Below are 27,916 nucleotides of genomic sequence, written 5' to 3'. Positions count from 1 at the left end.
TAGAAACACCAAATAAGAATTGTAAACCAATTATGCTTACTGTATTAGTCAAGGTTCTTTAGGGAAACAGAAACAATTGGAGAGATATAGCTATAAAGAATTTTATAGGGAATTGGCTCATACAATTATGGAGTCTGAGAAGTGCCATAATCTGCCATCTGCAAGCTGGATGCTCAGACAAGCCAATGGAATCATTCAAAGGTCTGAGTGGCAAAGAGCTGAGGGTGTAGAGTCCAGTCTGAGTCTGAAGACTTGAGAACCAGGAGAGCCAAAGGCAAAAAAAGATTGATGTTTTTGCTCAAGTGATCAGGTATAGTCAATTCAACCTTCCTCTATCTTTCCATTGTATTCAGGCCCTCAGTGGACTGGATGATGCCTATGCATAGCAGGGGGATCCATTTATCCAGTCCTCCAATTTAAATGCTAATCTCTTTCAGAAAGACTCCCAGAGACACAGTCAGAAATAATGTTTAATCAGGTATCTGATCATCCTTGGCCTAGTCAAATTGACACAAAATTAATCACCACATTATACTATGTTTAAAATAATCTAAGACAACACTGAAAATATCTGTATATAACAAGAAGCTATAAAGCGACCTAGTATATTTGAAAAAAAAAATAGATTTTCTAGAAGTGAAAACTTAACAGTTGATACTACAAATTCAATGAATAGTATTAGTGCCAGATTAAATATAGCCAATGGTAAAATTAATAAACATGAATATATGTAAGAAGACATTGCTTAGACACAACATGTAGAAACAAAAAGATTGCAAAATAAACCACGATAAAAATTATGGGATTTAAAGGGTAAGTAAACAAGTTTTACAACATATTTAATTAAGGTCCTAGAAGGAGAGCAGAGAATGGCTATGGAAGATAAACATTTTCACAGATAGTTGCTAAGAATTCTTTATAAATGATAAAAGAAACCATTCACAGATTAAAAGAATTAAATCTCAATACATACATGCATACATACATATATGAATAAATAGCTATATAAATAAAGTTATATATATCTGATAAATACAGAGTATTGAATGAATAAGAGGTTTTTGCCTAAAGCAGTATAGAGAAACTGCATTCAGGAGTGTGGATAGGAAAGGGAATGCCTTAAAGAACTGGCCATCAGAGGAATAGCTTACTTTTTAACAGCAATATTAATGCTAAAAGATAGTGGAAGGTATCCTCAAAGTCCTAAAAAAAAAAAAAAAAGTTAGGTTAGATTTCTATACCCAGCTAAAATATCTTTTAATAATAAGGGTGAAATAAAGTCAAGAGCGAAAGGGACAGCTTCCAGGCCACATACAATCTAGATCTGATATTGCACAGTATTATTTCTGCTTGATGCTATTGATTAAAGCAAATCACAAGGCCAGTCCAGATTCTAGAAGATGGAAAACTGACTCCACGGCTTGATGGATGTAGAAACATTTGAAACCAGGTAAGGACACAATTGATGATGGCTGTCTTCAGAGGGCATCTACCACAACATAAAGAGCTTCTCTGGATTTTACAGCAAAAGCAAATAACAAGAAAACTAAGCAATAAGGACACAATTGATGATGGCTGTCTTCAGAGGGCATCTACCACAACATAAAGAGCTTCTCTGGATTTTACAGCAAAAGCAAATAACAAGAAAACTAAGCAAAAACATGAATATAAAAACCTGAACAAAAACTAAATGTCAATTAACAGTAATTAAGCATTGTTTGTATTCTCTAAGTGAAAGACTTTATAGTTGTGAAAATAATCTAAAGCTATACTCAGCAACATGGATGCTTTTAAAATACAATGTTGAGCAAAAGAAATCAGGTATAAAAGAATTCAAATTATTATGTGTCACGTATATGAAGTTCAAAAACAACCTAATTAACATGCTGCTTATTTGTGTATTAATATATGGCAAAACTATGAAAAAAGCAAGAGCATGAAAAACCCAAATTGCAGAAAAGTTCAGGAAAGAGAGTGAAATATGAATGTTCTGTTTCTTAATTTGTGTTATAGGCACATAAATGTTTACTTCTTTTTCTTCTTCCCTTCTCTGTCTTGTCTTTAAAATTGCTCTTTTTTCACCCTTTTGTATATGTTACATATTTCACAATAAAGAGAAAAAAATTAAAGTATGAAACAAGTTTTGGGTGAATGTGGAGAAATAGACATTTACATATTTCTGGTGAGAGTGGAAGTTGGTACAATTACATTTCAAAACAACTTGTCAATATTTAATATATTCGACCCTGCAAATTGTCTCCGATCCTGAAATTTGGCAGGGAATCTGTCACTCAGTTGCAAATGAAGATATAGTCAATGGTGTCTATTGCAGCATTGTCTATGATATAGTACTAAAATTACAATTAATGGGAAATTGATAAAAACAATTGGTATTGCCATACAAATGTGCACATAGTTAAAACTTCTAAATGTGAATTTATATCTCCATATAGATAAGCCCGGGAAAACAAAATTTAAGCAAAAAGAATCAGAATGACATGGAGTATATGATATCCCGTTAAGTAATTTTGAAAACATGCAAAATATATATAATGCTTAAAGATGAATATAAAATAAATATGTGAAAGAATACACTCCAACTTCAGAGTAAAGCTATTTGAAAACCTCTGTCTCAAACAGGTCAAATTATTTTCTCAAAATTACTCAGAATTTTAATTTTAATGTCTCTGGTTTTTTAAACTAGATTGCTGGGAAATCTGGAGCCAAACCATCATGATGATAGAAGGAACTAAGGAGTTGGGGAGAAGCATTGATAGAAAGTGTGATGTGGAAGCAAAGAGGCATGTCTTCCTTCCAGGACTGTCTTTGTCATACGTCATGCAGGAAGATGGGAAAGCAAGAGGAAACCTGTTGATGACTCTATCGCTAGTCTCTGACAAGGTCATTAAAAAACTACAAAGCTACTATATTTTTGTATAATGTTTTATTCCTTCCAAAGCACTTTGACATATGATTTTCTATGTACAAAAAAAGTTAGGGCCAGAAGTATTTTTCTTGTACTACTTTTAGGAGTCTGAGGACCCCCAAAGCTAAATGTCTTACTTAAGGTGCTAGAGGTAAATATTTCAGGGTGGAATTCTTTTCGCGTTTAGAATTGTAGTCTTTTTCATTTTACAACCCTCCCCTTGCACCCCTATGTTGGTCTGTCTTCCAATGCAAAGAGAATATCACACATGTTTTCATCTAACACAGCTTATTTTTATGTTCAGGAAAACTTTGAATAGAAGGAAAAGAATAGGGTCATGCATTCTATTGATATCGGATCTGAGCAAAGGAAGTTCATAAATCAAATTGGCAGTAAATCTTCAGTGGCACATAAACTTGGGAAAGAGTCCAAGTGTAGCTTACTTCACTAAAAGGATGATATCTGCAAAGCATGCTGCAGAGTGCTGTGGGCAACGTGGCACACTGGTAAACCAACAGATTTAAAAAAAGTGGTCAGATCCTCATTATCCTGGGCAAAGCCCACTCTGCACAGCCTTGCTTGGATCCTAGGTGTCCTAGAAAACAAGCTTCTCTTCCTTAAAATGTCAATCTCTCTTCCAGAAGTCAAGCACCTGGCCTCATGCAGCTGAAGTGTTACATTATAATTAATGTAAATTTATGTTAATTTTGTAAACAATAATAATTTAATGAAAACAGTACTGATACATAAGGTTATGGGGAAACAAAGTCTTTGACAACTATATTGAGTTCAAGGCTAGTCTGGGAAGTGCACAGGTTACGTGGGGGTATTAACTTTGGGAGATAACATGCTCCTTAGTTATATGGTTGAAAATGCCAAAGACACTGTTTTTATAGCAGGACTTACTGAAAAAATTGTAGTATAATCAGAGGAGTAGATGATGTTCACCCTAATTTCAGCAATCTTATAAAAATTCTAGTTGTATACACTGTTATCATGTCCACCTATTGAGGAATCTTTCAGGGATTGGGGCAGGAACAGGAAAATGGATGACCAGGGTGAGAAAATGATTTAGGAAAGTTTGGAAATTTCAATTGGTCCAAAATTAGCAACATAGCTTTCCGATTAAGAGCTAAATTCTACAATTCAATATAGAACTGGATTGAGACCTCAGTTCATCTTTAGATATGTTATGTGATGTTTCACAATTTTATTTTCTTAATTAATTTATCTGTGCAATATAATTAACATAATGTTAATATAATTCATCTGTACAAGGTAATATACATTGTAACACACATCTGTAATACAATCCATCTGTACAACGGGAAGAGTAAGAGTATTTACCTTAAAAAGCTGTTGCAAGAATGTAAAACTGTGATGCAGTTTGCCAAGAGAAAGCGCCTGGTGCATACAAAGTGTTAAGTTATCATTAGCTATTCATTTCTGCGAATTGTGTTATTATAAATCTGTTTTTATCAGGGTACCCACTCAACTCATCACAAAGTGATTCCCTTCTTTCCTTCTCCACTTGTGGGTTAAGCTCTAGAGAGAAATTTTCTAGTTTTGTAAACAAACTCCATAAAGGGAGAGAAATTTCTTTTTTAAAAAACTTTAAGTGTAAGTTCAGGGGTACATGTGCACGTTTGTTGTAGAGGTAAACCTGTGTCATGGGGATTTGTTGTACCGATTATTTCATCATCCAGGTAGTAAGCCTAGTACTCATTATTTTTCTGATCCTCTCTCTCCTCCCACCTTCTACCTTCCAATAGGCCCCAGTGTTCATTTTCCCCTCTGTGTGCCCATGTATTTTCATCATTTAGCTCCCGCTTATAAATGAGAACATACAGTGTTTGGTTTTCTGTTCCTGTGTTAGTTTGCTACTCAGAGGAATACAAATCATTCTATTACAAAGACACATGCACGCATATGTTCACTGAAACACTTTTCACAATAGCAAAGTCATGGAATCTACCTAAATGTCCACCAATGATAGACTGGATAAAGAAACTTCGGTAATATGCACCACGGAATCCTATGCAGAGTAATTTCAATCATAACTAAGATTGTAAAACATTAAGTGGATGTTGAAAACAGAAATTAGAAAGCATATACTCATTGCTTTAATTCCTCTCTTCGCATGAGGGAATGTTTTATGAACAAGTGAAGAGGGGCATAGTGGTGGGTGCCTTCAATCCCAGCTACTCTGGAGGCCGAGGCAGGAGAATTGCTTGAACCCTGGAGGTGGAGATTGCAGTGAGCTGAGATCGCGCCATTGCCCTCCAGCCTGGGTGACAAAGTGAAACTCCATCTCAAAAAATTAAATAAATTAATCATAGGAAATATATCCTTAATTTATGCAAAGCACCACCCTAGAAAATGTGTTACGATATGTAACACATGAGCATTAGACAGGTCTGTGGCTTCAAATAGGACGCCACTCAGATTGTTCAACTACGGAGACTTTAAGGAAGGACTATTCACAAAGGTGAGCAGGTTCAAGAGAAGACTTCACAGTCGCTAGGATCAGTAACAAAGGAAAGCATTACTATTAGGCAACAGGGCTTGAAGGGGAAAGGGGAGGCAATAGCTATCAGAGCTCTTTGTGAGATGGACCTGTGAAGGTTGGGCCCTTCTCAAGAGCTGTAGTTGCCAGGACCAAGGCCCAAGGAAACACTGCAAATTCCTCTCCTCCCTGACTTCCTGTTTGTGCCTCCCCTTGGGCAAACCCAAGCCCAAGGACGCAGTTAATGTAATCTGTGACAGGAGGCCTCCTGGGCACAGAGCAGGGCTGAAATGGATGGAGAATGGTTGTGGGACACCACATGGAAAATGAAAGGCATGACGTCTTTATACCTGCAAGGAACTTGCATGTCTAATTGGGATGGCAGATGTCACCAGACCATTACAACATATGATAGTGCAGGCAAGACACAGAGGGACCTGCAAACCCAGAGAGGAAGATTCATCCCAGAGCTGGAGTGTAAAAATGTTTTAGTGAAGCATTGCATACTGTTTGAATTTTGAGTAATATTCACATAGACAAAGAAAGGTGGGCAGTGGGGTACTCTCAAGTAATTATAGGTGCACGTCATATGTGATGGGCATATGTTCTGAGAAATGCATCATCAGGCAATTTCATTGTCCAGGGACACCGCTGAGTGAAAATATCTACCTAGAGGGCAGTCTACTACACACCTAGGCTGGAGGGTGTAGCCTATCGCACGGGCTACAAATCTGTGCAGCATGTGACTGCCCTGAACGCAGCAGGCGATTGTCACTCAATGGGAAGCATTTGTGTTTCTAAACATGTCTAGGCATAGAAAAGGTACAGTAAAAATATGGAATTATAATTTTATGGGACCACTATCATATATGCAGTCGGTCCTGGCCAAAATGTTGCTATGTGGCACATGACTGTATTCGAAAGTATAAGATGACTGAAAGAAATCTAAAATGGAGTTAATGGTAACTATCTGAATTATAATTTAACACCTGTTTCACTCGCCATGTTTTACCTCCACCCAGTAGTTCTTAGGCTATTAATGTGTTTCTCAAGAAATAGGTTTTGATGACGAGAGATAATAAGGTTAGAAATATTAGAAGGAGGGTAGGTTAAGCAGGTGTCTTTACAGCATGGCGTCTGAGTCTTTGTTATGGTTTTACGCTCCCTAACATCTGGTGTGCTGCGGAGAATTCAGCCTCCCAAACTCAGTTGAACACAGAAATAATTTACCAAGAGTCCTCTTTTGGGTCCGGCATTCTGAGGAATATGCTTATCAAGATGTGGAAAATACATTTCCCCAACTAAGACAAACCTCTTTCCAATTATATATCATGTAAATGAATATAAATCCCCTAATACATAAGTGAATATGAATAAAAAGGGTTAGTCTCTCGTTCCACATCTATTTATGTGACGTAATGGTGACCCACTTTTATTTCTGTGCATGTTGACATTTTTGATTTTATTTTTAAAGACTGTAGGGTCTAACCCTCTGGGACTGGAAAACAGCGCTAAAATAGGAGGTGTAATATAACTGTAGATATAGGAATTGGGACATAGAAATGTTTTCCTTTCTCATCATTCTCATTTGCAGTTTCCACCTAAAAAGTGATAAAGTTGAAAGAGTTACCTTCCTACTCCAACTGCTATACATATATTTTCAAGTTTTGGATTAATCATAGGGGTCTACCATTATTTCCTACATTTCAAAGTAATACAAATTTACTGTGGGTTGAATCCAACTCGAACAGCTTGAGAAAAATCCAAGGATCTGATTGCAATGAGCAGAAATGTCAACGTTAGAAGATCAAGACTGCCTGATATTTTTAATAAACTTTCAAAATATATCTTACTCTATTTGTACTGTGTAGATTTTCCACTTGATAAAGTACAATATTTAAAGGAGAACACTTGAGCTATTTAATGTGTTTTCCTATTACATTTGGTACACTAAGCTTTTTCCTGCCCCTGCTTTATTTGGTATTAGGGAACAACAAAGGTTTGGAAAGGTGAGTTTATTTCTTCTCTAAGATTCAGTGCTCAGAGTCTGATGGACCAAGATGTATGAAATTTTATATGAAGCTCTGTGTCTGCCCCCATGATGAGTGAAGTGTTTTGGATTTATACGAATAGATGGATTTAGTCTGCTGACAAAATCATAAAGATAAAGGAATGCATAAAGATGCAGTCATCTGTATTATCACATGGCATCATAATATACTGTTTTTTTTTTAAGTAACTTCACAAGGCAAGAATGCCTTCAACTCAAAGAGCTCGGGAAACGTGACTTCTGGTCCCAGACTTGGTCCTATAAGCAACGTGCTTCACAAATTTTGGCTAGGCCATTTGAATTCAGTGCCTTTTACACCAAAAATTGATCAACCAATCAATACCGTATAATGTAAAACGAATGGAGGAAGGCTAATTTTCCTCGTGAAATTTCAGGAGGCGTACTGCTTGCCGATCGTACAGTACTCTAAAAATGTCAAGTTATCCTCCAGAGATGTTCATCTTCATCCATTTTTATGTAAAATAGATCACATCAAAAGAGACAATTACTACTTGAAACTAGATGTTGCTTTCTTGATCACCCCTAAATTGAAATCCTTGTGCGCGTGGATAATAGGCACTGGAGGGGAGATGAAGGAATCAGACTTCTATCCGGGGTGCTAATTCAATCAGTAGGAGCATCGCTGAGTTTGCAGCTTCAAAACCATTCCAGAGGATCAAAAAGCCCAGCCGGCAAAACTGAGGAAACATGACTCTGCCTTTCAGTCACCCGCATATGACACAGCTTAATTTTGTCAGCTGTGACTGGTGGGAATCGCTCTGATGAAGTCCACGGTTATGACATCACAGGAAGTGAGATCTGCAAAAGATCCCCCAAATGGGAAATTCCTTGAGGGCACTGGGTCTTCATCACTGCTCTAATTTTGTCAACGAAGTAAAGTGACCTTTAATGAAGGAAGCATGGGATGGCATTCTAGTTTCTGCGATTTTTTTTTTCTCTTGTTTGAGAGCATGACAGCCGCATATGTAAAAGTTGGGTCAGAGAATTTTCCCCCAAATGATTTTGATCTCTTTCTAAGTGATGATCTGTATAATTACTCAGTGTCGAATGTCCGTTCAAAAATCATGCAATGAACTGACACATCTAGATCAGAGCTCTACTTTGATCTACATGAAATGTGTGGAACTCCAGATAAAATCAATCTCTTTAGGAAGTTTCAAACTGGTAACAGAAGAGACAGACACTCTGTATTTTCCTGATAATTCATTGCGTTTTAGTTCCTACATTGTATGCGAGCTGATAACTTGGAAAAGATATTCATTCTTCTAGTTGATGTTTTGGTTATTTTTAGACCTTTTTAATTGTTTAAACTTGTTATAGAAATATGACCTACATACAGAAATGTGGACAGACTGTAAGAGCACAGGACAATGAATTTTCATAAAATGAACATGCTCGTGTGGCTGGCCCCCAGATGAAGAAATAAAATATCACAAAACTTTCAGAAGAATCCTACTGATCCTTCTCAGGTACTATTACTAACTATAAGAATAATAATCAATATTGCCCATCAAAGGGTGATATTAGAAGAAAGAAATATATTATTACAAAAATTGCAGAAAAATCCTACTGATCCTTCTCAGTTAATCAATATTGCCCATCAAAGGATGATATTAGAAGAAATAAAATATAATATCATAAAAATTTCAGAAGAATCCTATGGATTCTTTGCTTCAGTTGCTATTAATTTATAAAAATAATAATATTGCCCATCAAAGGGTGATTTTATTTGACTTCTGGTACCCTATGTTAATGCTTGAACTTTATGTAAATGATTAATGTGTTTTGTGTGTGTGTGTCTCACTTCCTTAATGTTATATGATTAATTCACATCGTTATGCTCATTCTCACTGAGCATAGTGTTTCATGGCACAGACATACCACATTTTGTTCATTCTACTGATGATGGACATTGGGTTGCTTCTAATTTTTGGCTATTACTAGTAACACCACTAAAAACATTCTTGAATGTGTCTTTTGCTGAACATATTTTGTTCAAGTTCCTACTTAGAGTTGGTATTGCAGGCATGAAGATTAAGAGATGCTCTACTTCAGTAGATACTGACACATGGTAAGGTGATGGTCCTGGGATTCTCGAGGGAAGAAAGGTATATCTCACATTGACTCAAATGCAAGAGCTAAGCACAGGTAGAAAGTGAAGATGGCATTTTGCTTCACAGCAGGTTCATAGAGTTGTGCTTTTCACTCGCGTCAGAGTGAGTATAGAGTTGTCTCCACTATCATACCCTGGAGTTTCTCACACTATTTCAAAAACGGGTTGCCTTTCTGAAGTTTGTAAGTGTTCAGCCATACAGTGCCTAACTGAAATCTCCACTGCTGTTATTTATTCACATGTTTTTAACAGTTAAAACTTAACTTCGACAAATATCAAGGAGTCTGTAACTAAAAAAGCTTATTAGCTTTGGGGGCAGAATAGCAGGATTGGGTGGCTCTCAGAAGGTCCTGTTATGTCACATTATTCCAAAATAATCACGTTACGGTTGTAGGCAAATCAGCTCCACAGACAACCTCTCCTTTCATGTATGAAAATTCACTTGCAGTGAATTGATCAGAAAAAGAAAAAGGGTTTCAATTTACATGAGAAAAACGAAGAGCTAAGGGTAAAATCCTGTCGTCAAATGTATAAATATATGGTGAAGTCTAGGGCCTGATCATAAAAGGACACAAAGTGAAAGGATTTCTATATACTGGCTCTTTCCAAATGAAGATTAAATGCTGCTGGAAGTCAGTTTTTTTGATATATCTAAAATTGGTTCAATCTAAAACCTATCTATTTAGATGCAAATTAAATGGCTAGATTAGGTAAAGTTCCATAATCCCTGGAAGAACGTCAGAACGTATCAATGAATGAAACCACATTTTCTGCATGGAAAACAGAACATGCACAGGGTTCCTTTACAAATTTTGTGTCTGTAAGGTATACCCTGCATAATTTCCTATCTACCTATTTATGGGCTGTAAAGGTCTGACGCACAACCTCAGGAAATGAATAATTTATCAGTCTTTGAAAGAGATTCTGGAGAGTTTCTGAAGGCAGATGGTAGAATTTGCAGTGTGCTAGGCATAATTTTTCAACAATAGTAGCACAACATTAAATGATCATTCAGAAAAATACAGACATGAGATTTTAAACTTTTACATGGTGATGGAAAGATTCCCTTCTTTATTTGGGAAAATAGATTTTTATTGGCTATAAATGTATCCATTGCTCTTAGAGAGATTTCCTGAGCAGAAATCTCTCTAAGAGCAATGGATATATTTATAGCATAGCAGTTATATTTTTACTTCCCTTTTAATAACATTGAATGTAATGAACTTACAATTATTTGATTTATATTTGCACCTAATTTTTCCAGGAACATATGCAGCAATTTGACTTCGGGAGGAAGAAAGGAAAGACGGAAGGAAGGAAGGAAGGAAGGAAGGAAGGAAGGAAGGAAGGAAGGAAGGAAGGAAGGAAGGACAGAAGAAAGGAAGGAAGGAAGGACAGAAGAAAGGAAGGAAGGAAGGAACGGAGGGAGGGAGCGAGGGAGGGGAGAGGGAGGAAGGGAAGGAAGGAAGGAAGGGAGAGAGGGAGGGAGGGAGGGAGGGAGGGAGGGAAGGAAGGAAGGAAGGAAGGGAGGAAGGGACAGAGGAAGAGAGGTGATCAACATGATTCTTCGCTGAATAGTTGAAGGAAATAGGGATTGTCTCTGAAACCAGGCTAAAACAAAAACATTGAGCACTCACGGACATAAGCATGAGAACAGCAGACACTGTGAACTATTAGAATGTGGAGGGAAAGAGCACGATATGGGTAGAAAAACTATTGGGTACTGTGCTTACTAGCTGGATGCACTATAACTATGTAACAAACCTGCATATGAACACCCTGTATCTAAAATAAAAGTTGAAATATATATACGTATATGTATTTCAACTTTTATTTTACATATACATGTAAAATATATGTATTTTATTTTACATATATATGTATATATACATACACATATATATATTGAAATATATATGAATATATATGTATATATATATATATAAATAAATTTGGTCAAGATAACTATTGAAATGGGAAGAAGGAAAAAGATAAAATGACTCTGCCTTCAAGAAAACAATAATAATTCAATAGTTCATAGCAAGCCCTGACTAGGTTCACAGACCTTAACACTTTTAGTAAATATCTCACCTGTGAAATAGACATCACACTCCTTAGTTAACATGATTTTCCAATTGGTGGATTATAAGTAAGTGTAGCACATTAAGAATTCGTCAAGGATGATTATAGGCAGATGTAGCTTGTTAAGAATTTGTCAAGAATGGCTGGTGCTATCTGATTGCTCTTACATCATACCAAGTACCATCAACTTCTCCAAAGATTAGCCCTAGGGAAGACCGTGGCTACTTTAAAATAATAAGGGCTGGTATACAATTAAATTTATTTTATTTCTGAGAAGGCCCAGGCTTCGTTTTCACTTGGTGGTTTTAAAAAATAAATTTGCTTAGAGCCAATGAAATGAATGATTTTTTTTTTCCCATCATCACTGAGCAGCCTTCAGGTGGATGCGATGGTATATACAGCACACATCAGACACGCAGGTTCTCATAGTGAGAGCTGTGGCTACTGACCATTCATGTGTTGGATCATACAGTCCCTCAGGCGTTCCTATGTGAGAGCTGCATTGCTGTATTTCTGTCATCGGTTTATTCTTAGGTTGTGAAGCAGCCTTGCTGTCTGGGGCAAACACCCGGCTATCAACATCTTGTGCCAAGCAGATTATAGACATGGACACACATGAGGAGTTTAGGAGCAGAGGTTTTTGTTTGTTTGTTTGTATCTGTTTTAACGAATCAATGCACACAAGTCAGGATTATTTGTAGAAGAAAAACCTAAAGTCTGGTTGAGGAGAAACCTGAAATCCGATGCCTACCCGCTATGGCTGATTCCCGCATCGACCCTGTTCCTAGCAATGAAAGGCTGAACAGGTTCAGCCCCCAACGCTGCAGGGCTGGAATGTGAACCTGGGCAGGGGCCTCAGAACCCACCCCTGGGCATGAAAACCCTGGACAGAGATTCAGAAGACAGAGCAAGTGGAGGTAGGGAGCAGAGGTTTAATAGGGAAAAGAAGGTGAAAGGAGAAGAGCTCTTTTCCTGGTGAGGGAGACGGCCTTCCAAAAGGAAAATCCGGCCTGCAGTGACTGTATCGGATTTTATAGGCAGGCCTGGAGGCGGTGTCTGCTTTACTAGGGCCCACACATTGGTTTGACCAGGTGAGACGTTTAGGTACCACTCGGGGCAAGGCTGGTCACCACACCCTGGTCTTACTATGCAAGTGGACTTTCGGCCTCGCCAGCACCACCTTGTCTGCTCTTTTCTGCTGTACACGTGGTTTGGCAAAGAGAAGGGAAGATGGAGCTGCCATTTTGATCATGCCTAGTCCCAGGTGGCCTTTTCCTATAAACACAACTGCTGGCATTCACCCATGCAGGCTTCCAGCTTGCTTGTCTATGTCTGCAGCTCGATTTTACAGGCTGCTTGTTGTTAGAAAAGAAAATTATTTTGGGGCTGCCTTTCATTAAAAGGAAAACCTTACCGAGGACTTCCTTACCCTTACTATCTGCCTAAATAATTTCGTTTTAACTCCTGTGTCAGTTGAAGTATGCAAAATGTCGGTTTTCCATTTTCCGGGGTCCTGGTGGGAGATACTGGCAGCATTTATAGTATTTCCTCTTAATCCCTTGAAAGTTTCCAAGGCTGTAAAATACCTTTCCAATTCGCAGAATTTGATCAATCAATTCTACTATTCTAGGTATGTTTCTTTTATTTTCCCAGGTGTCATTCTACTCCCCCAGAAGTGGAATGACTTTGTCACGACGCAGGGACACGGGGGCTTTGCTGTCGTTGGTGTTATTCTCTGGTAGAGATAGCCAGCTAGATAATCCTCACCTAGATCAGCATTTTTGCCCTTTGCTTACTATACGTATGTGAAGTCGAGATAACAATTTGAGACTTAATTTAAAGATGTTTGTGGGTAATAACTACCCACTTCCTCGTGGCGTCTTTAAAGAGTTACTGCTTTTTCAAGATATGGGTTGTTTACACTCATTTTGAACTGTTACTTAATGTACTTTATATGTAGTCAATTGTAAACAAATTATGCATAACTATATACATGTATTTATAACTTGTGAATGTATATTTATATTTTAATCCCTCAGAACTGATTAGATCCAGCAGTTAGCTAGAGTGCCACCGTCTTTTCTGAAGAAAAAGATAAATATAACCACGATCACTGCTTAAGTTTAGGCATTCAGCATTGAGTCATTGTACCTCTGGCTACCAGTCAGGATAAAGCAGGTGTGATTTTTAGAGTTCTTACTGTAGTTTTTCACTTTTCCACTCTGCTCTGCTACATTCTTACATACACCTCCCTCAAATTTTGGCTGAGATTCTCTAATTTTCTAAGAAGAAAGACAACATAAGTACAGTTGAGGCAGAAAATGTGAACATCCCTAAAGATTAATGTGACGGATAAATGCATACCAATTATACACATCTATCAGAGGTTTGCAAGAGAGGGCTTTCTAATCATTTTGATTAATATTCAAAGTGGAATGGAAGGAGAAGAGTTTAGAAATGAGTACAAGAAACGGTGGCCTGCTAGGTTGAGATAGACTTTTTTGTGCCATATTTTATTTTTAAAGTACAAATTATTTGCGAAAGCCCTGTTGTTTTCCAGTGATATTTTAATATTCATTTGCATTACTCGCCTGGCTTGTGTAGGTTTTTAGTCTATAGTTTTGGAGTTTATGAGTACTGAGTGCTTAAAACTTCCGCTTTGGGCTATGAGAAGAGCCTGAATTTACCCTTATACATTAAGCTGCTAGAAAACCAGACAGAATATGTGAAACAGTGGGTTTTAGATATTGGAAAACACAGAGCACACAACACCAGTACTCAGAAGGGAAATGATGAAGATGAGTCCGGCGAGTGCTTCCGCTCACAGAAGGAAAGTATTTTCTAGCAGACAGATCAGGGAAGGAAAACCCAGAGAATATCTTGATGGTCTTGCTGAGTTGAGGAGGCAGCGTTTACAGTTCCGAGGAGAAGTTGCAGGGCTAAGTAGCAGAAAGAAGCTTGGTACACAAAGAGAGAGTGAACTTTAAAATCTCAAAGAGCTTCCTGGAGACTTTGGCAGCGCACTCATCTACGTGTGTGTGTGAGGGGACTGAGGGCAGGGAAAAAATGCTGGAAAAGTAGGTGAGGTGAGACAATCACTGGAGCACACATGGGGCTGTTAATATTTTGTGCTCCTGCCAGACAGCGAGAGAAGATCTCTTAATACATGGGGGATTGTGGAGTGTCCTCAGAAGGCCTTGGTAGTGGTGCCAAATTAGCCCCAGACTATAGGATGTACTGGCCCTGTCTTAGAAAAGCTTAAAATTAATTCTGGAAAGAATCGAAATAATTCTAAGTTACGAACTTACTCACAGCAGCAAGCCCCACAAATTTTAAAAAAATTTAGCATCCAACAATGTGAAATTGATAATTTTTTGTATCCAATAAAAAATTATCAGTCATGCAAAGAAGCAGGAAAATATAACCCATAACCAAGAGGCAAAGAATTAATCAGTAGAAACAGCCAAAAATAAAAGAGACAACAATGAGTAGGCAAAGATGTTAATGCAATTATAAATGTATGCCTATGTTCAGGAAGTTTGAGGAAAGAAAGAATATAAGAAAAAGGGAAGATATGAAAATGAAGCATATTTAATACCTAAAGATTAAAAATAAAATATCTGACATTAGAATAAAACCACATTGGATTAATAGCAGCATAGAAACTGGAGAAGGAATATAGTTTAGTTTCTTTTTTTTTTCTGTAGTTCACTGTGGACAGTGAACTACAGAAAGAAAAGGAAACTGAAAACATGAAGTGAGTGTTGGGGCAGCATCAAGTAGTCCGAACATATGTATAACTGAAGTCTCAAATGGACAGGAAAGAGATAAAGGAATAGAAAAACATATTTAAGGAAATAATGAAACTTTTCAAATTTGATGAAAATTATACATCCATAGGTACAAGAAGCTCCAACAAAAAAATAAAAATGAAGAAAACTGCTCCGGAACACATGATAATCAAATTTCTAACAACCAGTGACAATATTTTATATTTGAAGGAAAAAGAAAACTTCTGTCGCCATTTTATGCTATGTAACTTATTAGCATTAAGTGAATAGCTTGAGGCAACTCCCACTTGTTACCTCATAGCTCTCTAAGTCAGAAGTCCAGCTGGCTCAGATACGGTCCCTGCTTATGGTCTCACAAGGATAAAAGTCACGATGTGAGCCTGGGCTCTTGCCTGGAGCCTCTGGGGAAAAGTTCCCTTGCAGGCTCTTCTGGTTGTTGGTAGGTAGGATTCAATTCCTGGGATTTGTAGAACTAATATCCCCATTTCCTCCATCCTGTTCTCTGTTTTTTTTGTGGCTATCCACATTCCCTTTCATACTTAAAATATTTCTGACTTCCTCTTTTATCATCAGCTTCAGAAAACTCAGCTTTTAAAGGGCTCCCATGATCAGACTAGACCCACCCAGATAATTTTTCTTTTGATGGATTCAGCCAACTGGTTAATAGACTTAAGTACATCTGCAAAATCCCTTTTGCCATGTAATGTAATGTAATCATGAAAGCGATGTGATATCCCATCATATACATATGGAAGTGGTATGATATCTCATCATATTCATGCGTACAGTCCTGTAATTGAACAACGTATGAGCAAGGGCTGCACATGTACTACTAGGAAATATTGCCAGCAAAATGAAAACTGTCAATGAATAGAGAGAAATGCCATGCTTACGGATTTTAACCAGTCACGGATATTGGTTGTTTAGATGTTAGTTCTGTTCAGATTAATCTATAGATTAAATGCTATCGCGATACATATCCCAGTCGAATTTTGCTCTAGAAAGCAAGTTATATGCTGGGGCTGGAAAGCCTGAGGAACTGTCTTAGAATTAAGCATATTACAACTTCTCAACAGAATTTATAAAGCCAGCTTTACCTCGGTGCTGAAACCAGATGAAGAAGTCTGTAGATCTACATCTTCATCACCTAGATAAATACAATATCAACGCATTACTGGTCAAACATAGCAATTTATGAAAACAATAATAAATCATAGCAAGGCAAGAAAATTAAGGTTTGTTCAATATTTAAAAATTATATAATGTAATTTACTGGATTAAAAACAAAGATATCTCATTATAGTCATAAAACATTTAGCAAAATTCAATATCCATTCATCATTAATAAAACTCAAAACCGTCAGTAAGCTAAGAATAAAAAGAAACTCTTTTCTGAGATAATAATGGGTTTGGGAGGAAAAACCAACAGCTAACAAAGTTATTCATAAAAATGATAAATTTTCCTCTTAAGAATGGAATAAAGCAAGGATGCCTGTACTTATCAATCCCTTCCAATATTGGACTGAAAGTTCCAGCTTGTGTCATAAAACAGGATGAAGAAACAAGAGTCATATTCAGTAAAAAGAAAGAAGTTAAACTCTTTATTTGCGGCTGGCCTGGACATCAATATAGGTTATTCTAAGGATATACAAAATCTGTACTGAAAATAATGATTGACTTTAGCAAGAAAATAGGATATGAAATCAGTATTCGACAAAGCAATCACATTATTTATTTATTTATCTATTTATTTTTAAGAAAGAGAAAAAAGAAAGGAAGAAAAAGAGAAAATAAGAAAGAAAGGGAGAAAGAAAAAAAGAATAAAAGAGAGAAAGAAAGAGGAAGAGAAAGAGGGAGAGGGAACGGGAATCTTGTTCTATTGCCCAGGCTAGAATGCAGTCTAAAAATGGGTATTAAAAACCTCTTTTATGCCAATAAATGTGTTTAACAATGAAGACAGGAAGGAATAAGGGAGGACAATAACAAACAAGCAGCCAACCAATATTTCATTTAAACCTGTGAAATGCTATGCAATTGCTGAGGAGTGATTAACTTTCAATTTTGTGTTCACTTTTAGAATAGGTGTGATGTAATACTGAGAAAAATATATGTTTTGTGGATTTGAGGTGGAGAGTTCTGTAAATGTTTATTAATTTTACTTGTTCCAGGTCTGAGTTCAAGTCCTTGATATCCTTGTTAATTTTCTGTCTCGTTGATCTGTCAAATATTGACAATGTAGTGTTAAAGTCTCCCACTATTATTATGTGGGAGTAGCAATTGCATTTATATGTATTGGCCAAAAGCAATAAGACATTGAAATTTAAAATTCAGTATAATAGCAGGCATAAAATTGCAGGGATAAATTGAATAAAGCATAGGCAAGCCCTGTACATGTACTAATAGGAAACATTGCCAGGAAAATTAAAACTGTAAATGAATAGAGAGAAATGCCATGCTCATGGAGTTTAACCAGTCATGGATATTTGTTTAGATGTTAGTTCTAAACAAAGGGTTTAGGTGGTTGTTTAGATGTTAGTTCTGTTCAGATTAATTAATAGATTCAAATCTATCAGAATCAGTATCTCATAGAATTTTGCTCTAGAAAAAAAGGTATAAAATAAAATTGATACAAAATTGCTTTTCTGTAGAAAAATACATGTAGAATAACTTTATATGGAAATGCAAAGAACCAATAATATAGTCAAAACAGCTTTGAAAAAAGAGCAAAGTTGAAGATTATTAACTGCCTGATTGAGCCTTTTTAAAACTGAAGTAGTCAAATAGGTGTAGTAATGACATCAGGATAGATAACTAGCCCAACGGAAGAGAATAAAACTCCAGAAATAGTCAATCACTTATGTCTAATTAACTTTCTTTTAAGCTGGGGAAAGGATACATTTTTTTTTAAAGGTAGGCATTGAGTCTGAGCCATGAGGTGCTAATCCACAGATTCTCTAAAGGTCAAAACATTTCCTAGAATTTATGTGATTGGACAGTGACTTTTGCATCAGCTAATGAGCGGCGTGTCCACTACATCTACAATAACACCAGCCTGTTCATTCAGTTAAACAAATTGTATTGCACTCGTGTGTCTGACACTATTCTGTATGCTGTTAGTTTTTTCCCATTAAGTGCAGTCAAATGGTCCTAAAATAACACCCCTGTTTCCCACTTACCGCGTTCAGGCTGCAGAATGCTATTGAGACGCTTCTTTATCCTTCATACTCACTTTAACCTGATGTCTTCGGAATCATATGTTGTTGGAAAAACCGAATACTACAGTTTGAAACATCCTTTTCCCTTATGGCAGGCACAATAGCCCATTCGTCCAGCGCTGTGGCACACAGAGGCCCTCATGCTGCCTTGTGAGTTCAGTGAGGGCAGGTGGGACCTCTTTCTCCCAATGGACAGGAGAACCAATGTCACAACATCAAGTTGCATACTCATACTGTGTTCCTTTTCTCTGAAACAATTATGATGTGAGGAGAACAGGGATGGTTGAGGTTTTAATTGCACCAGGGAATTTGTAGGATGCAAGAGAAAAAGAGTAAGTATTAGGTGTTTGGGGTTTTATAAAAATTTATTGATATCGGTAGTTGTAGGAATTTGAAACATTTTGTGAAAAGGAACCTATGATATTGAAGAGATTTGACATGGAATGGTGGATGTGTTGGGCATTGTGGGGGGATCCCTGCAGGGAGGCAGTGGGAGAAGAGCATGGTTCTGTTGTGGCATAAAGGAAATCTTTAGTAGGACATCATACAAGCTATGAGAAACTCTTCAAAACATACTTCTTCTGGTATTTTTACATGAAGTGTTTCCTTGTGGTTAGAAACTCTTTCAACAATGAATGAGAATCCTGATAGATATTGCTACACATTGAATCATGGTTAACTCCACCAACAATTTATGCCCCATCCATAAATGTATGTTCCACATTAATGGGAAAAAATGGAATAAACATGCAACAAATAGGAAGGGTTAGAAATAAGTCAGTTCACATGCTACTACTTGTTTTCTGAAATTAGACACTAATGTTATCCTTGGTTTTGGATCAGGCCAGGCGAAATGTTAGAGTCTGACTTTTTTGGGGATGCGGGTGCATTTCTTTAAGTTAGACAATCTCTAACACAATATAGTAGCAAAAGTACATCAGTATCAGCTAATACAAAATAAATAAAACCGATGAGAGACCATTCTGGTCAGAACTGACTTATGGTCTGTAATATGCCCTGAGCTGTTTTTACTGCTGACTCATGTGATGAATGGCAATAGCTGATAGGGCTCCGGACCAGACAAGTAGCTGCCTGTGAACTGCAGCTTGCATCCATCATACACATATCAATTGTTTCATTAATATGAGTTACACAGTCCTCTTTTTCCTTACATGCTGTTTAGACTTGTTACTAACAGAAATCAAAATACCAAAGTTTTAAAAGCGGAGTCAAAATTGCCTTAAATTCAAGGATAGTCCCCAAACATTTTAAGCAAATATTTTTCCACTTTTTAATTTTTTAAATAAATAAGCTCCAGTATTTCTTTCCTCTTTAAAAAATACATAATGCAAAGCACAAGATACAAAAATTAGATACGTTTTTATAATGGTTTTCTCCAGTACCTTTTCTAAGTGAAACAGGATACTATGCTTAATAGCCTTGAAATTAATTGTTCTTGTGTCTTCCTATTGTTATTGTTCTTGTGTAATCCTCTCCTTAGGCAGAAACTATTCTGTGTATTGGGTGTATTTTATATGCTTAGCATGTGTTAGACCATCTGAGTGACACAGAAGAAGGAAAAGAACGGGTTCTTCCCTTAAATACTCATGCTGTAGGTGGAGAGACAAGGAAAGCACATGAAACAATTACTCACAGTAAAACAATAGAATGATAAATTATGTGGTGTGCTAAATTGTGGAATAGAGCATTTATAAGCCCAGCCCTGGTGAGCAGGAGAGTGCATCTGCGTTCGAGATTCGACAGGAGCAGACACAGAAATGAGTGTGTCAGCCTTTTATATTGTGGGAACCCCTAATCTGAGCTAAATGTATGTGTTTCTGCTGGGCTGAGGGAGCTGTGGCAAAGTGCAGTGCAAGGTAGAAACACCTATCGCAATGGTCTCAATGTTGGTGTCCCCCCAAATCTTATGTTAGAACCTAATAATATGATTAAGAGGTGGAGCCTTTTAGAAAATGATTAAGTCATGAAGGCTCCACCCTCATAAATGGGATTAAGGTCTTTATAAATGAGGTTGAAGGAGTTTCTTTGCCATTCTGCTCTAAGGGGTTGGGTGTGGGGGTCACAGCAACAAGGCACCACCATCTTTGAGGTAGAGCACAGGGCTCAACAGACATTGGATCTGTCATTACCTTGATCTAGAACTTCCCTCCTCTAGAGCTGTGAGAAATAGATTTCTGTTGTTTGTAAATGACACAGTCTAAGGTATTTTGTTATAGCAGCCTGGGCAGACTAAGACATCTATATTTGATGCAAAAGTCATTTAGCATTTAAGGATGTGATAGATTTTTTTTTTTCTTTTCCTTTTTCTTTTCTTTTTGAGATGGAGTTTCGCTCTTGTTACCCAGGCTGGAGCGCAATGGCGCGATCTCGGCTCACCGCAACCTCCACCTCCTGGGTTCAGGCAATTCTCCTGCCTCAGCCTCCTGAGTAGCTGGGATTACAGGCACACGCCACCATGCCCAGCTAATTTTTTGTATTTTTTTTTAGTAGAGACACGGTTTCACCATGTTGACCAGGACGGTCTCGATCTTTTGACCTTGTGATCCACCCGCCTCAGCCTCCCAAAGTGCTGGGATTACAGGCGTGAGCCACTGCGCCCGGCGGATGTGATAGATTTAAAGGGGGAAACAGAGTAAATAAAGATTCTTTGTGAAAACTAAAATTGCTTCACATATCAGGGAAGTGTTACCCCAACATTACTAATCATATGACATGGAAAACTCTAGGTATTTGAAGGAAATTTTCAGTTTTATTTGAATTTTGTACATTTTCTAAATAGGTTTTAAAATTTTACTAAAGAGATATGAGGCTGCAAAACAGCATCTAGACTGTTCAGTATCACTAAAATGCACTAAAAACATTTTGCTGTGCTTTTTGTGGGAAGCAAAGGTGTGATTTGTCTTATATGTGCACATTCATGGCTAGTCCCATGGCTAAAGTCTTCAACCATATAAGTAATAATTACGCAACTTTCTCTATATTTTACCCATCAGTTCTGATTTAATCTACCCATCTTCTCACTCTCTCCTTAGCTATTTATTCACATGCAGTGATTGTGCTAGGTACTCAGGATACATTCAGATGAACTGAATTCTGTTACGTTGGGTAAATACTTCAGTTTAAGTCAGAACTAGGATGGTTCAACGTGGCTGAGGTTGGGTTGCTATTTTCTATCATTTGAAAAGTTTACTATAAAGTAAAGGGGATTATTAACCTCGGATACATTTATATTATATAAAGCATATAATTACTATACTTGAACAAAAATGGAATTGTTTATATTTTCCATTCCATTAGAATTGGAGGAATAAATGAAACAAGTTTACTAACATTCATGTTAATGTAGTAACATATGTTCTATTGATCCTTAGAAAAGACATTCAGGAATGGGATGGAGGGATTTTTATTATTTTTTTGAATTATTTTTTAAATGAAAATTTAATTAGTATATTAGAAAAGGAAAATTCATAGCAAAACAAAATGAGAATCTTAGTCTGATCCCTACCGTCTGAAAAGCTAGCAAGTAGGAAAAGCTCCCTCCCTTCTGAATTAAGTTGAATCTAGGTATATATGCTGAACCTGAGTACAGTGTAACTTGACAGTTATTTTAAGCTAGAAATGATTATAGGGATATATGAATAGGAGGAGGTGGATATATTTACTGCGATTTAATCAGGAAAAAATAAATTGGGATAATTACGTTGGATACCAAATAGCGTTTGACTTGTTAAAAATACACTAGCTTAAGGTGACTTAAAATTATGGTCATAGTTTTAAAATAATATTATAAAGAGGAAACTAATTAGCTATTCTGGTTATTTAAGTGGAACTTGTACTGGGACAAACACAAAATAAAAAGGAACATTTTGTTAGGCCCAGAGAAGAACCTCATGGCTTCTTGAAGTATGAAGTAGCAGGTGTTGAAGAACCACAGTGAGAAGACGTTGTGTAATTGTCCCTGCTTTGAACGATTTACATATAGACCAGCTGCCCAGTAAACTCTTTGCAACATCTGCCTATATAACACGTTTTTTAGAGTGAGTCTAATTACTGAACTATATTGGAATCGTGAGCTGATACCATCGTTGTAACCAAATCTGAAATATTAAAAAGTTTTATTAGATGTCCAGCCTAAACATCATGCTCAGGGTTAATAACAGTCTCTAGACTTAAAGAATTTAAGTTATCCCAAGGACACGACAGTAAAAGGTTCATCATGAATGTGTGTTTTTCTTTTCAAGAGCAGTTATTCATTCTGTTTGGTGTGAATTATTACGGAAAAAGGCATCGCCAGTGGAAGGGAGTTACCTATTGCAGAGCCAGAATCATTATAATTTATATCATAAAAATCACTACAGTTTTAATTTTATTAGCAACATAGAGTTGAAATGTTATTACTTGACTTTACCCACATCATATGCATAGTAAAATATAAAAGACATGTATCTTAAAAATCCATTTTTGAGTTACTCTTTATGGGTGGTAAACTTCATGTATCAAAAGAAAAGCATAAAAAATATTGAGCATCTCCATTGTAAGATAAGTATTGTTCTTTGTCCTTGAGAAACTTACTGTGCAGTTAGGTAAAGAGAATCTCTTCATATGGTCTGTCTATATATCCATTCACTTACCTATTGATTTGTCTACTTATTGACTCATCTACTATTTATAATACATGTGATAAAATGTCCCCAATAAGGTATATATAGTATTACGCGAGGCAAAAGAAATGAGAAATTGCTATAAACTAGGAGAGAAACTCTGCCATTCTTAAAGGTTTCAAAGCAAAGGTGATATTTAAGCTTGGGTGTTAAAGCTAGAAATTATAATTGAAATAAACACAGATGGTGAGATTCTTGGACTTCAAATTATTGTCCTAGTTCTGCTATTGAGTTGCATGATTTTATACAGGTAACTTAAATTTTCTAAATTTAACCTCCTTCATCCATAAAATGTGAACAATGACAAATTCTATCTCTTAAACATCAATAACCACGGCAACTCTCCAAGGTGCACATTATTTAGTTACAGTTTAAATATTAGGATATGAAGGTTAAATAATTTCTCCAAATGCACAAAAAGATAACACATGGATTCAAACTCAAGCCTTATCGATTTCACTTAGACCCTGTTTGTTTATCCTCTATGCCTTGCTTGTTTTTCTTCCAAGACTATTCTGAGGATTAAATAAAATAAACTATGAAATGCAACCGAAATGTGATGTATGCATTGCTATGCTGATGAGTATGATGAGGACTATTTTGATTCAAAGCAGTGTAAATCAAATCATAAAGGCTTAACTCCTATGTGCCTTCTAATCAGTGTTCTACCAGTGAAGCAATTAAATAACAAAACTAAGTTTAATTTCCGTTTTAGTATGGATTTTATTATTAAGCAACTAGGTGATTGTCAACTTATTATAATAAGTGTGTTGTGTCTCAAGGAATAGCTAGAAATGTTTCTCTAGTTTATCTTTCGTGTTCATACATTTTGGAAGACCCTATTGCATAAACCTCGGCTCCTACCACAAAATGTTTTAGAGTTATTTTTTCTTTTACCTTTTGGGAGTCTCAGGTAACTTTTCAATATACCATATCCCTTGAGTTGTGTAGTGGCTGGTGTCTGACTGAACGTGGAACAGGTCTGCTAATAGCACAATGTTTACCTACTGCTCAACCTCAAATCAATCACAAGTCCGAAAAGAAGGCTAATTGTAAACATTTATAAAAGGTACTGGCTGCTAGCATTTATTTTGGGTAAAGGTATTTAAAATTTTAATTTAGTTTTGCTAGAATTCAGGAAGCAAAGACTGATTTATTATTCTGAGATATTGTGTACATTTTTCTTAAATATGAATGTCTTCCTGAGCCATAAGATTCGGAAGCAGCAGAAATGTAATTCGTACTTTTCAATAATATTTCCAGGGCTTGTTTGGGTTAATTCTAAATGGCCCATTGAAAATGAGAGAAATAATTGCTAATTGTAGCCCTTTGGTCAGTGGCCTGAATATACCATGGTCTTTTGTACATGGAGGTTGCACTGCTGGAAAAAAAAAGAAACACCTTTATTTAATGATTTCTGCTTAGAGTAGAAAGGATCTTTTGTCACTCTAAGTGACCTCCATTAATGGTCTAGTCATGGTGAATTGGTTAAAGGCAGGAATGGTGTTTATGTGTAAATACAGCCCTACTTGATCAATTGTACATGCAGAAACGATAAGGCAAACCTAGGAACTATCAAATCAGAGACCAGAGTAATAGGCTATTGGTGGACGCCATACCTGGTTCAGAGTTGACCTTTACTTGAATCATGACAGAGATATACCACATTCTCAGGAATAAATTCGATGATTTCAAAACAATTACCTAAAGACAATTACAACATTCCTTAATATACTTTTGGGTTAGTTTACCTGTTGCTAGAAGCACACAGACCACCTGGGAAGCTCTTTATGGAGGACCTGATTCGTAATGCAGATTGATGGGTACCCCACACCCTCTTCAGTAGTACAAAGAGTGTGTAACATTTTTACAGCAAAAGTATATATCTGTCATCACCCAATTCAGAAAATCAGTTGCTTTCAAATGATGAAATACAGCTATCTTCTTAAAGCAATTTGAAAGAAAAAATTGCACTGAAGGTATTTTTGTTCTTTTTAACCCTGTGGGTTTGGGTAGTAGTTACACATGAAAATTACTCTGTTTAAGAAAGTTCATTAAGAGTGCCTTTTACGAAGAGATACCCAATCTTTTCACATGTTTCTTATAGTTTATGTAAGAACTCTATCTCTGAGGAGAGGTAACATCTGAATATCCATAGCTACAAAACTTACATAAAATATGATACTTAAGAGGACCAATGTTCTGAATTATCTTCTTCCTAAAGGATCTCTCTCTGTCTCTGTCTTTCATTTGTAAGACTATAGCGTATAAATAAAATTAAGGCCAAGCATAAAATAAATCAGATTGTTTGAAGGTTTTTTTTCAATAGAAAGCATATTTGCAACTAGCTGCATTCTTTGTAAAAGGTAAGTAAAACAGTTAATGAATAACAATTTATTTCTTTTATTTTGTGAGTTTTAAAAGGTAATTTACCATTTACCAAATTCAGTATTATTACATGCACAGGTAGTTATTATCGTACACTGGCAATATACAAACTGATAATCGTAATGATATAAAGGTGTTAGAGGGTATCTAGCCTGGTCCCTTATTTTTAGAGAGGCTGGAAACACATTCCACGGGGCTTGCTTCCCCAGGCTGACTTAGACACTTCATGACAGAAGAGACATGGGGGCTGATTACTCCCACATTCTATTTATAATTTCTGGGTGTGTTATTGGTCTGTCCACTTTTGTATTTAAGGAATTCTAAAACTTTTTTACGCTATTAAAAACTAGCACGAGTATCCTAGGGGTGCATTCCTTGGCCTTTCCTATTCTGTTATTTTCCTAATTAAACAGGCTCATCGTTTAGCTACTCTGATACAAACTCTTATTCACGAATGCTCGGCTCTGGCTATTTATGATGTATAATCGCGAACTTCAGAAATGGTAGGCTGACCCCGTGCCATGTTTTGGATAATCTTTTCTAGCCCTTTAATATTAAGTTTGAATTACTGAGTTTTCAGGGGGAAATATATGCAAGTAAAAATTCTGACCTTTGTGTGGATTTCATATAAATTTTCTCGTTTCCAAGTGCTCTCGAAATGCAAAGATATTTTGATTATGTTTCTTAGTTTTCAGTCAACAAATTTCATCACTGGGCGATTTATAACATTATTGCTTCTTCAGGTGACTGAACTTTAGGACACAGCTGCACCATTGTTCTGGCCGGCGTAATTGTTTGTAAAGCTGGGGAAAACATTTGCAGATGAGTACATTTTGGGAAACTTTGTATAACGTGCAAGTATAAATAAGCTTTCTATGCATGATTCGCTGCCATATCTTTGCCGACAGACCGAGGAGAGGAAATAAAAACTCTGCATTTTGGTAATTCTTTTCTTGCGGAACAACTTGTTAATACACAGAAAGGCATTTCAAGTTTTGATTTAAATGGGAATGGGTTAAATCAAATGAGTATTGGAGTGCCACGTTCAGATATGAACATGTATAGACTGATACTTCGCAAAATGCTTTCTAACATTTAAATGGGTGAAGCCAAAGCTACTAATCTGCCAGACAGATAAGTACTATTAACTTGAATTGACTAGAGCATAAACTGAGATTCAGGAGGTTTAAGACTTGATTGACAGACACATTGATCATGATGCTGATCAAAGATCATGAATCAATCAGCTCCGTTTGATGGAATCACAACAATGTCTTGGTTATTATATTAGTGAAAGAGTGCTTTATTTGTAGTTATCTTTCCATTCTCACACAGGCATGTTCATTCATGTCATTCACAGGTTTAGTCTGAAAATTGTAAAAAGTTTTATTTTTTCTTTCTGTATCCTCACAGCATTTTCAGTATTTTCAAAATATTGGAGGACTCCATGAAACATGGCCTATCTCAGTAATTTAATGGCTAGACAATTCTGCCGACTACGAATTGCATTTTCAGTGGTTTTAACTTTGTTTTCATTCTTCATAGGTATAAATTCATATATAGTTCAAATAAAATTACACCAAGGAGTATGAAAAATTTTCAAGACTCAAGATTCACTTGTTTAAGGCAAAATGTAATTCATGCTATTTATCAAATTGCATAACATCGGCTGGAGAATAATCTACATAATTAAATGTGGTTTAATTTAAAAAGAAAAGCAAATCTAAGAAAATATCCATTTCCACCATTACAGCTCTTCAAATACACGTTTTCTACTAGCACATCTCTTCAACAATGTGTTGAAGCTCATGCGTTGAAAAAGGCGAAACTTCTGCGTTTATTGTGGGAAAATGTTCTTTCCTTCCTCTTTAAACTGTTTAAAGAGATGCCCATCCAGATCACATTCCCTGTTTCTTTGAGAAAAAAAAAAAAAGGTAGGTGAAGCTCTTGCTCACTTCCACAATTCAGAGAATTTAATGTGTAGAAAAAGATTGAGAAGGAGGTTGCCTATCTAGGAAGACAGTAACTGCAAGTCTAAGTAAACTGATAGGCTTAAGCTGTGTAATAGCTACATAGTTTTAAAATAATTTCTTCACAGAACTCCTTCACTCAGTCATTGCAAAAGGTCTTGAAATGATTTCT

The 27,916-nt window shown here is 36.4% G+C and overlaps 1 long non-coding RNA gene across 6 annotated transcripts in view; it reads right to left on the bottom strand.

The window, feature by feature from the left end:
* The window catches only part of LOC103794084 (uncharacterized), a 1,005,042-nt gene that overhangs the window by 15,089 nt on the left and 962,037 nt on the right, over window positions 1-27,916 (bottom strand). For 5 of the 6 annotated variants that reach the window (XR_013520405.1, XR_013520406.1, XR_013520407.1 and 2 more), the window contains 2 exons: window positions 26,385-26,577; window positions 16,587-16,636 (listed from right to left, as the gene is read on the bottom strand). This is a non-coding gene — a long non-coding RNA (uncharacterized LOC103794084). Of the gene's footprint in view, window positions 1-16,586; window positions 16,637-16,840; window positions 25,091-26,384; window positions 26,578-27,916 lie in introns of those variants that run through there. The other variant, XR_013520408.1, reaches the window with a different exon arrangement.

The sequence above is a fragment of the Callithrix jacchus genome, chromosome 7 (assembly GCF_049354715.1).
Source record: "Callithrix jacchus isolate 240 chromosome 7, calJac240_pri, whole genome shotgun sequence".
In the NCBI taxonomy this organism is placed as follows: Eukaryota; Metazoa; Chordata; class Mammalia; order Primates; family Cebidae; genus Callithrix; species Callithrix jacchus.
This window is presented reverse-complemented; position numbering and strand designations above follow the sequence as displayed.